Here is a 12,213-nt window from a genome sequence, read left to right as displayed (position 1 = left end):
AACAATATACTTAGTTTAGACTTTAATCTAAAGTACTGTTTATAACGAAGGAAAATATAACACTATGTAAGGTAGACTCGGTATGGCCTGCATAGAAATACAAAGGACATGCTAAATGTGACATGTTACTCTTATGTTCAAGTAGGGTGTGTGGGAGTTACTAAGGATGTTAAAGGACCTTTCATTTGCCCAGACTGTGATGTGTAATCCATGGTCTTCTGATAAAAAATTGTGACATGTCACTCCCTTGTTTATTGGTTTGTAAACAATGTTAATTTTTGCGCAAATCTCATATGTCATTATGTAAAAAAAATTTAAGTGTATCAATATACTTATCCGCCTATAAAATGAACATAGTTGTACTTTCTTTACGATTTCTGCTGCATATTTTGATGTGAAAGAAAAAATATATGAGTTGGCCATAATGCGTACATATTTACCCAATATGGCCGAACCGTAACTTCTTAATAAAATCTTCCCTGCACCCATGTTATTACTTGGAATTGGCTCCAATTTTCAGTAAACATCCACAAATGTTCGCTCCTTTGAATCTTGCGATTGGTTTTACCTTCCTGACTTTGTACACAATTAGAAACAATCGCAAACCTTAGGTAGGCCATATTGGGTTCAGGTACGTTATTTGCCTTATTAATGTTAAAGTGCTTTGCGCACTTATATTAGGAAACATGTTGTCCCAGTACTTAAAAGAATAATACTTTCATATACATACGGTGCAAAATTCTTGTTACAAGGTGGGCTACGTATATGTAATCTGTGGCTGTTAATTGCTCCAGTCGTTGCTGTTAGTAAGACTATGAAGTATAACAGAATAATTGCATATTTGTCATTGTGCCTACATAGAAGTAAGGATGTCTTTCTACCTAAATCTCTCGGGCACACACTGTAAAGCATAGATAGATCGTCCTGTTTTGCGACCCTGTTACCGGTGCTTACACGTGACAGTCGAAGTGCCTTTCTCTGCTGTATGTTCCCGCCGTGGAAAAGTACGTTCCGTACGTAGATTACGAGATGCGATTGCTCGCGCTCGCTTTAAAAGCGCTGGCCAATTGATTGATAGCAATTTAATACGCATCTCGCGTGAACGGCCGACATCTACTCGTATCTTCTCTATCGCTACGACAATAAGTCTTCCATACTTTTTGTTCATTGTCGCCCGTTAATGTCCCAAATACGTGTTGCCTTTTTGGATGCGGAAGTGTGGGAGTCGGTGAAAAATTGGTCCAATGTGGATCATCGCTCGTCGAAGCAAATCCTGTTTTTTTCCTGAAGCTCTGCCTGTGTATGTGCGTTTGTCGACTGTTAATCGTATACGAAGTGATGATGAGACTACGTTGGATACTGGCAATGTGATTAGAAAACACAGTTAATAATAATATCACGGAATCTCGTCGTCTCCGTTGATTGATTTAGTTATTTTACGTGCTATTTCTACCACTTTTGGTTAATCGCGAGGATGAAGATGAGTTAGGTTATGGATCCTTTTGATTCCGCTTGGAGTGAGATATTTATTCTTTCACAACTTCCTATTTTTTGTTTCTTTTTTGCTTCGGTGCCCAGGGCCGCGGCCCTTCGTCCCTCCTTAGCTACTGCCAGATATGCTGTTGTCTCATTGTAGAGCTATTTTCCAGGAAACCAACAAGACTTCTCTTCATTTAATGTTTCCAAAAACATTCAAGAATCGGTAAACAGTTCTAATCTTCCAGGAGATTGTGGACATGGTCAGGCACATGCAGGCCTTATATTTTCTTTCAATAAAGCAACATAGTGCTGCCATCTATTGAATAACTTTGCATCTATGCGTTGAAAAACTTTAATTTCAGGTATAATCATTTGATTGGATATTTCTTACTTAGCGTTGATTTTATGTCACTTTTAGCTAAACCCGAAATGAGGATGAATGATGATATAATAAAGTTGATGAAGTGGTATTCACAAAGAACGGTCAAGTCTGTATTCGAACTCAGGACCCCCGTTGTCATAGCGTGATGTAATAACCACTCCGCCACAGAGGTCGGCACGGATATGTATTGAGTGAAGACCTTTTTGAAGACACTAACACTTCAATATCCTTTCCTGGAAATTGTAAGCTATCGAGACTATGGTGCCTGGAGCCGTGGAATGTAGAATTATCAGTGGGGTCGTGTGATATACCGTCCTATACTTGCATGTTTAGTATTTAGATCATTTTATGTCTTTTTGGTCTTAAAGGACTTGTTCCCTCATAACTGGTGTAAATAGCCTTACTGTTGACTGGCCCAACATTTTAATTTAAATAAATCAATTGAATCATATTAAACCTCCGAGCCACATTCCACCCTTTAGTAGCTCAAAGCACCACAATGGGTCCTTTCGTACATCTGACCACTGCCAGTACGTTAGAAGTCAAAGAGATTTTCAGATGCCTCGAGCTCTAACACTCGCAATCCAGAAAAAAGAGGAGGAAGTAATGTTTTATCTATTATCAGGCATCCAAGGAAAAGTCACGTTCTACTCTGCTCTATCTGAAGTAGAGGATGGAATAAAGAGGAAAAATCCTCAACCGGACACTTCAAGATGTTCTCGGAGAAGTCTCCTTGAATAATCATTCTGCTAGATCTCTGACCCAGTCAGCTGCATTTCCCCCCTACGATTTCTAGTTCTGCGACTGCTTTCTAGTTTCTTTGTCTGCTTTGTCTTCAAAAGAAATTCTACGAAGAAGAATGACGTGAGAGCACAGGAGGAAAAAAATATTTTTCCAATTAGAATGAGTGTTCTCAAGAACCATTACTTCCTTTTTGGAAAGGTAAATTGGTCCCCATGAGATTTTTAACGACTCGAAATCACACTGAAGAATCATTAAAGGAAAATGGATTTAATCATACCTGATTGAAGTTAACGTCCACTTTATGGACAAATTAGATCGTTGGTACTGGACCTACAGACCACTACGTGCCCCCAGCGTTTCGCTGTTCCATATCTCAGGATGTCCCTTAGTTTTTATTATAAGACTCCCTGTACACTGTTTCACTTGTAGAACTCGAAAATAACAGCATTAAGACAGACGAGTTATATATTCACTCAACGTTTCAAAAAGATTGATTCACATATTCTGTAATTCAGTAGCGCCTGATATGTTTCTCTTCACGTGGTGTTATTCAGTAACTTTTCCTGTGACTTTTAAATGCAGTCCAAGATTTTCGAATCAGGACCTGGACCACCATTTACCATTCGGTAGAAGGAGGAAACTTCCTTTTCGATTTGTACTTCGGCTAGAGTGAAATCTGCATTAGCATATTAATATCCCTGGTGTTTCATAAATAATTGAGGAGTTACAAAAATTCATTGTAAGTAAACTGTTGAACTTACGTTAATGAAACCAGTCCGGAACGATCGAAGAACGCAAACAGTGTGTGCGTGTATGTTTTGTTGAGCTGAGAGTCCATATCGCTGCCGCTAGGCGACACACTCGCAATGTTTTGTGCAATGTTCTGGTCCCCAAGCTCATCGGACCTTACACAGTGTGACTTATTTTAGTGGGATTGCATCAAAAGCAAGATATTCGATTCACCGACGCAGCGAGATATCGCAGCCCTAAGTGAGCGTATCATCGCAGCGATAGACACTATCGACAGTCCCGTGTTGAATGTTGCCACTCGATAGCTCCGTGTATAGATACCCTTACAATTTAGATGAGAAACGGCTTACGAGCGCACCACCAATGGAAGCAATCAAGATATAAGAGTTTAAGTCCACTTTATGCACAAATTGTCAAATTGGCACTAAACCTACAGTTTGAAATGGGATCCGAAGTACTAGGTACCCCAAATTTTTGTTCCTGTAATTGTAACTTTAGCTGTCCCATACCGCATCACTTGTTATTCCACCACAGAGTATGGAATTTTCTTTTGTTAATCTGTATGACGTATTGTTGAGGGCAGCATAATGACTGCCTACGGTGAAATTGATTGCCATGCTTACGGGGATATTGAGAGCAAAAGTAACATTTTTAAATGTCAAGTTGTCAATACAAAAATTTCCGTCTGTTGTTTGGTTCCCATTGCCAGACAAATATATGGACAAAGATATTAAATTTTCCAGTATATAAAAATTTGGTAGCATGCCTCTTTATTTCCACGAAGTTGCACAATTTATAAAAACCATGGTCAAAGCTTAAAAAATAAGTGACATAATGACATATAAGGGAATATTTTAACTTTTTTCCTTCGTGTTTTAGAAAATATTATTACAATTGGAAATACCCAAACGGTGTCAGACAAAATTTCCTAAACAGCACCTTAAATCGCACTGCTATTAAAATAGTAAGAAATAACACGTTACGACTACAAAATACAGTTGCAATTCATATATATATATATATTTACGTAGAATCACAATTATAGCACGAATGAGTAATAAAGTAACTTCAGTAGATGAAAAGAAAATGGTAAAGGAAAGAACATACTTTGCGACATGAAGAACAACTTCACGATTAGCCAAAAGTGGCAGAAAAACGAAGTAAAATAAAACAAATCAATCAATGAACATGAAGAACGAAATAGCAAGTTAACTTTTCCACCTTCAATCTCTGAACATTGAATTCTACCGTAGTTTATTTGTATACGTTACAGATGTTCAAACGCAGTTCCAATAACAATATCTTACATGTTCAGCTTCAGCTTTAGCCTGGTCACAAACTTAATCGTAGACTTAACGGAGTTTTCATGTTCAGGGAATTTTGCTATCTTGGTAGACTTACGGATCTTGAAATGTAGATAAAGATGAAGGTTTTTCCTTTGGAATTCCGTACTTCCTACAAACTGCACTGTTATTAGTAATTTACTATTATAATTAATAATAGTTTGGTTGTTACTAATATTTGAGTAATACGGGCTATGAACGACCTCGTTTATACAATGTTAAGTATCTCTGAATCAAAGGAAGAGTGGGCTCCCTCACAGCGTGTCTTGAACCTGATACAAGAGAGGAGACTCAGAGCCTGATGGCAGGAACACACTGAACTCACACACGAAACCCTCTGATTGATAACTGGAGAAGTTGTGTAACGATTTCTTGTAAATTCGTCCAGCAACCCGCTAAGCCACGAAGGTATATTCTCGCACAAAGGAAGGTCGAGTAAAATTCCCTTGTTAACCCCTGTCTTCCTCTATTACTCTCTGTTGCAGAAGTGACGGGCGATTCATCTTATTGCACGAAATCTTGCCGTTTCATTGTTCGGAGATTTTATCCCCTTTGATACTACATCCACCGACGAAAGGTGCTCAACGAGTGACTTTCAGGGTTGTGAAAGGTAGGAATTTCAAAAGGCAAAGGGGAGCATGTATAAATAGCACCAAGGCACGGTTTCAGAAAGCACTGAATTAATATACGGACAAACTTAAGTTGAAATCTTCCAGTTCTATTTCTGGTCATGTAAAAGCCAAAACTTCGAACGAACAAGAAATGTTTTAAATGAACCAAAATTTTGATGTGAATTTTCATGCAACCTTCTTTTAAATGTTGTGTCCACAACATCGTTCTCAATTTCATTCTTAAAGAGAGTTGTCTATGTAACACCAACGACCCATCACCGTTTCGTAATTTATCTTCATCGTTGCGATTAACTTAAGAGGCAAAAAATCAAAATAGCCTTTATGTAACTCATACGTAGCAAACTGAAAGTTTCACTACATTTTGCCTAAATAAATTTGATTTACAGAAATTAATTTCTTTTAAAGAAAAAGTCATGTTACAAAGTAAAATTGATTGATTGATTTGGTGTTTTAAGTCCACTTTATGCACAGTAAGGCTAATCGAGACTGAACCTACAGTATAAAGTGCGATCCCAACAACTGTGTGCCTCCACCGGGTATCGAACCCGGGACCCCTTGATTACAAGACGACGACGCTACCACTGCGCCATCGGGGAGACCTGCTACAGAGTAAAAAAAATTGCGATTTTTTTTCCTTAACAGAATCGTTAACATCTTCTTAGGATGTAGGGTAAGTAAAATAGTCGTTGAATTTTTCACAAGGGAAATGTGAGAAAAGCCCACATTCCTTGCACTCTTTCCAGTCATTATTAGTCCACTGCTTAAAACACTTAAAGAACCACCACATTTTTTTTTACTTGCTCAGAGCTGGAGTATCCTTGTGAGTGTGGTGTTGATCACATCACATCCGAGATCGAGAATGGGTGGGTTCCCTACCTACGCACCCCTTATGGCAGATCGAGCAGGTTGAGAGGGCGATGAATATGTAGGCTACTTGATATGGCAGAATCTTTCAAGCAGTGTTCATTTTCATGCCTGTCATGCTGTAAGAGACAACCTTCTCGAAATGCACTTGAATTTCAGAATCTTTGCTTTCTAGAAGCCGACCAGGCCTTGGAGACTGTTTGCACAACCAGCACAATCCCTTGTGTGGTTGTTGTTCTCTGCATCATAGGCGTGCGCACGGGGGGGGGGGGGCAAGGGAGTGAGGCAAATGCCTCCCTAACCATGGAGGTCCGCAGACATTTTCCACGGAGGGAAAAGCAAGGTGGGGCATGTTACCCCGATGATACTGTTACCCCCTCAAAAAACACCTCTTTAATTTGAAATTATAGCATTCCTGTATCCCCATTATAATTATTAATGTAATTTTTTATGACTGAAATCAAATTATACGTGTGAAAATGTACTTTCAGGTTGACATTCGTTTTCTAAGGGGGAGATGTAACCATTCTTGCCCCTCCCTTCCAGACGTCCATGCCCCTATATTATTATATTTTCACCTAGATATTTAGGATACAGGAATCTTATCGCCATTATTAAACGATGTTATACTCTTAAAGAATATGAAATATTTTCAAGCCGATGAAAGTTGAAAGCAACTACGGGGGAAAGGGGTGCAGTGGCACAACCACAGCTGGCTAAGACATTGGCCCCCAACCTTGGACGGACATCAATTTTAGGGGACAAACATGGAAGTAAAGGAAAGCAAGACTAGCAGAATCTAAGGGTAGCAGTACAAAAGGATACTCAAGATGAGATTAGTTTTCACGTCTTTCTTGTATTATTTCTTCCAGATGTCCAAGAGCACCTGCAGGGGAACCAGAGAGCTACAATTACCCCCTCGATTTCAAATTTTATACAAATAAAAATATATTTCGTAAAATTTTCTTGCTCGCTTCGCTCGCAATTTCTCATTTTCTTTCACTCTTGTCAAGTTCAGAGCCGGAGCTAGGGTTCGGCGGGAGTTGGCCCTGGACGCCGAACGATCTAAATTTTAAAAATTATAAAAGAGAATAATATGGCGCTCCATTAACATTTTGGCGCCATATTAAATCAATATTGTTTTCATTTTGCAATAATTTCGATCTGAAAATGTTCTTGCTCGATTCGCTCGCAATTTGTTTTCTGTAATGCATTGTAAATTGCCAGGGAGAGAAGTACTGCTGCTAAACGGTTTTCTCTTAATCGCATGAGCAGTTGTTTGGAGAAACAGGAGCACGCACATTTGAGAGACAATTTATATGATTTTTGCTGTTGGTTTATTATGGGGCTGATGAATTGATTATGTATGTGTGTGCGTATATGTACACATACCCATCCATGCAATACTTAAACAGTGAGATAAAATGGTTATTCTTTCCAGACTGAACTTTCATCAAGGCTCTTGCCCCTCCCCCCCTTAACCAGAGGGTCTGCGCACGGCTATGGCATTAGTTCAAGGCAAACGCACAAGAAACTGTGTTTATGTACTTGTTACAGGACCATCTAGAATTTTTCCTCATCTATTATTTATTTGGACATCCAGAATGTATCCTTATCTACTAGTTATTCTAGTTCACCCTATGATTCGGCGTCCAGATTCAGAAATAGGAACATAAAGTAAGATCGGTAAATGCGCGCACACTCCCTTTGCATTATGGGATAATTCCTCGGCGAGGTGGCAGGAATGGATATGTTCAGACTTTTGGGAAGGAATCGGGAATGAGTTCAGACAAAAAAAAAAAAAAAAGCTGAGCGCGAAACTTAGCTCCTTTTTCCGCCTCATCTGCAAGTCGAGAGGAGGTCCACTGACGTGGGAGCGGAAAGAGAGAAGAAAAAAAAGGAAAATATACGCTGCGAGGGAAAGGGCTGGAAAAATCTATGGAAATGAGACAGGGAATGAGAAAGAAGAACATCGCCTTCCCCGAGCCATGAATGCCGGCATCTGTAAGTGCCAGAAAGGAAGGAGGGGAATCCTGGAAATGGTGCATGATGCAAATCCTTTCTCCTTGAAGAGCAGATCAGCATCCTCGAGGCATCTTCTGCGGTCCGAATATCCAGAGAGATGGCCGGATAGAGGCTCCGGGAAGGCCTCTTGTTAAAATTGAGAGCCTAACCGAAGCCGGCGAATGTCCAATTTCGACGGACGTTCCGCCGCGACCTTTACCGTCATGATTGAGTTATCAGGCTACAGAACCTTTCCACTTTTGCGGAAGTGGGTATATACCGGAAGAAACGTAAATTCGTCTGGATTATTGGTATCCTTGAAATTCACTCTTGAAGAAACTGCGCTTAGTTTCAATCACGTTTCAGCTAAATATCATAGAAAACTTGTTAATTTATTTATTTATTTAAACGTGTTTATACTGCCGTAAACAGCCTTTGTGCCTTAATACAGCAATTTACAAAATTTTTAAAACACAAGATATTTGAATAATACAATATAAACTTTTACACAATTCAAAATGGATGTAGAAACAGGATATTTATTTGGTAGACATTTTTGTTTGCTTACCTTGATATATGACACACAGTGGTTGATGGAGGGAAAGGGAAAGGATCAATTGATGTAGGTTATTTTACTGCAACTTTTTGGATAGTCGCAAAGATGAAGGTGTGTGATTATGATGAGATTGATGAAGGGACACTCACAAAGAAGGCCCATGCCAGTGCGGGATACGAACCCGAGAGGCCGAGACCCCTGAGGTCGTAGGGTGCTGTGCTAACCACTCCACCACGGAAGTCGGCCATAGCAAATTTGTCTCTCTAGATGAAACCTCATGTGTGAGAGACCAGATCCATCTGGCTCTAGCACGTTTGATTTATTTCATTTTATTTTATTTTTGATGCCAATGTAGATACAACATGTAATTCAAACTTTTTTGACTTTTTAAGTCCACTTGATGCACAGAAAGACTAATCGGAACTGGTCATACAGTTTAAAGTGGCAACCGTACCATTATGTGCCTCCACGGAATATTGAACTCGGGACCCCTTGGTTACTACTAGACCATCGAGAAAGCACGTGTCGTTTAAACTGTCAAAAATGTCAAACTGTTCAAAATAATATCAAGCGTCTAATGAATACAGATAGTATATGTATAAACGTTGCAATAGTATTTCCCTCTGTCCTCAATAACTAGGTTTTCCCGATGACGCAGTGGTAACGTCGACGCCTTGTAATCGAGGGGTCCCGGGTTCGATTCCCGGTGGAGGCACATAGTGGTTCAGATCCTACTTTAAACTGTAAGTGCAATACCGATTAGCCGCTCTGTGCATAAAGTGGATTTAAAAACGGAACATACCCGAATAACCAGGGCAAAATGAACTAGTCATAATGAAAAGTTCTAAAGTGTGTAGGCCTTCCCTATGGCGCAGTGGTAGCGTCGTAGCCATGTAATCAAGAAGTCCCGGGTTCGATTCCCGGTGGAGGCACATAGTGGTTCGTGTTCAACTTTAAACTGTAGGTCCAGTCCCGATTGGCCTTAATGTGCATAAAGTGGACTTAAACACCAAATCAATCAATCAGTCTAAAGAGTGTATATAAGATATATATATATGTAAGTACATACATAAGATCTTCCAAAAACGTATATACACTTCGTATAATTATAAATACAATGCTTATTATGATAGATATAGGTTTTATGATTTTATAATGCAGGTACTGCTAACAACACGCATCAAGACATGATGATTGTTATTTGGACGCAATCTCTATCAACGACTGCTCTCAATACGGTGATTTTTGTTGATTTTGTGCCATAAGTATCATCTTCGATGTATCTGCATAGCTAAGGAGTTCGGTGGTGTTTGATCTGGTGATCACAGGCTACCTGTTCACCCGGTCTATCTGGTCAGCAGACTTTCATCAATGAAGGTGCTCACATCATGGGAAGGTGCTCCATCTTGCTTGAAATAAAGCTCCTCCTTCTCAGATTAATTTGAAGTGCTTTAAATTCTAAAAATGTTCAATTGCTGTCTCATTAACTACTTGTGATTTTGTAAAGATTCTCGTAAGATTCCAGTGGCGTATCTCTCTTTTAAACTGTATTGGCACACCAGTGGCATGTCACAGGCATTCTCCAACCTGCGCTATCACTCAGGACAAATTTCCATACTGAAAATTTCCACTCGCTTTACCTATTATTTTAAATTAGATACATCTCAGAATAACAAAAAAATAGTTAATTGCGTGATATATATTAGTGCGTACTTTTGCGAGACACTCTGTAAAGTTTTTATAAAAAGTAGCTATCGCCGTTGGTAGCAGGGATGGGAGGTTCAAACTCTTCGTGTTGACTCACTAACGTCCGGACAGTTTTGTATCTACTAAAAATGAAGTACCGTTTCTAGAAAACCAAATACACTACGGCGATGAGACTCAATACACTGACCACAGGTCAGCCCGTGAAAAAGCCACTTTGCAGGTCTTGTCCCTCAAATTATTATTGCGTCATAGATTTTTTGTGTGTTGTACAAAAAATGTACGCTTTTCGTCATGAAAATATGTTTTTCATTTTTGTTTCCATTATTTCGAAACGAAACCGAGATTTTTCCCTCGAGATGAAAGCAAGATTTTAGATATCCAGAGGAGACGAGACCAAGTATTCTCTAAGTGCTATCAAAAATTCCGTACCAGGTATGACGTCTACACACTCTTCAAAACATCAGTCTGATTTTGAGCAGAGAGATGGTTTAAATAGAAAACATCTTAATAGCATCCTGTTATCCGTATATCTGATTTGAAATATATTTTCCAAAGCCGAATTCACTGTCACATAGTGACTCGACCAATCGATACATGAAAATTACAAATGATACATTAGCGACCCAATCCAAACGAAAATAGGTTAAATGGATAACACCAATAATGTGTGTACTCATTTATCAGCTCGCGAATTAAATATATGTTCGCCCGTGTAGTACAGTATGGTTCATGTCTAAATTGTAATGGGAAGTTGATCTTTTGGTGACGGAGCGTAATACTAAACTTTATATGTATGTATGTATGTGTTTATGTATAGGGTGTCGCAGTGTTACACTAGGGGAATGTTTGGAATGGGTGAAAAAATAAATATTATTACAGTGGATTACTAGTTCCTGTATTTTACGATAACCTTGCAGCAGTAGCGGCTCTGACGGTCATGCTAGTCATTCTCGGCATGATCTATTTTACAGCAAAATAAAACGTATTTGTGCTTATTAACATGAAAATATAAAATCCATACTGTGACATCCTTTTTTGCCTTATTTTTTCTTCAAATTTTTCGTTTTTCTCAGGTGCACGGCACAGTCATGTTCCTCGTTAGAAGCTGTACTTTTGCAATGGGAACGTCGTCTGTTGCAGAAGCTCCCGTCGCTTCGCGTTACGTGGGAAGTCATGCCATTCTCCTTAGGCAGTACTTTTCTCTGACAGGTCGAGACTTTTGACAACATCTACGCTGACACATGCGTCACCACAGTGGTTTAAAAAGGGCATGCGCGCAAGCGATTTGGGTCAGCTGCGGTTCCTCTCCCGAGGTCCAAGTAGCGGTTTGTTATGGCGTTCGATTATAATATAATTTATGTGTCTGTCTCAACCCGATTACGAAATTCAAGCGTTCTGAGGACTGCGTTCTGCTAATTGGTGAGCATGAACATATTGAATTCTTTCCATCCGCCACTGCCTTGCAGTTGTTAAAATAAAGGGGCACATTCTGTGACTCTTTAACCCCATCCAATGTACCAAACTATCAGAGTAGTAATGTACAGCTCGTATTCGATCATTCATCACAGATTGTTTCTTAATGGACTTATTGTAACATTTTAGTTCGGCAAATTTTAAAAGTACATTATCATTTCTCCTGAGGTTATTTGTTGGCCCTAAAATGAATTATGGTAATTTTCACGTTTGTTAATGATATATCCAACGCGGCACGTAAGCTTGTTACTTTGGAAAAGTGGTCCATAATTCCATCGA

This window comes from Lepisma saccharinum, chromosome 1, assembly GCF_977018435.1.
Source record: "Lepisma saccharinum chromosome 1, izLepSacc3.1, whole genome shotgun sequence".
NCBI classification, from domain to species: domain Eukaryota; kingdom Metazoa; phylum Arthropoda; class Insecta; order Zygentoma; family Lepismatidae; genus Lepisma; species Lepisma saccharinum.
This window is presented reverse-complemented; position numbering follows the sequence as displayed.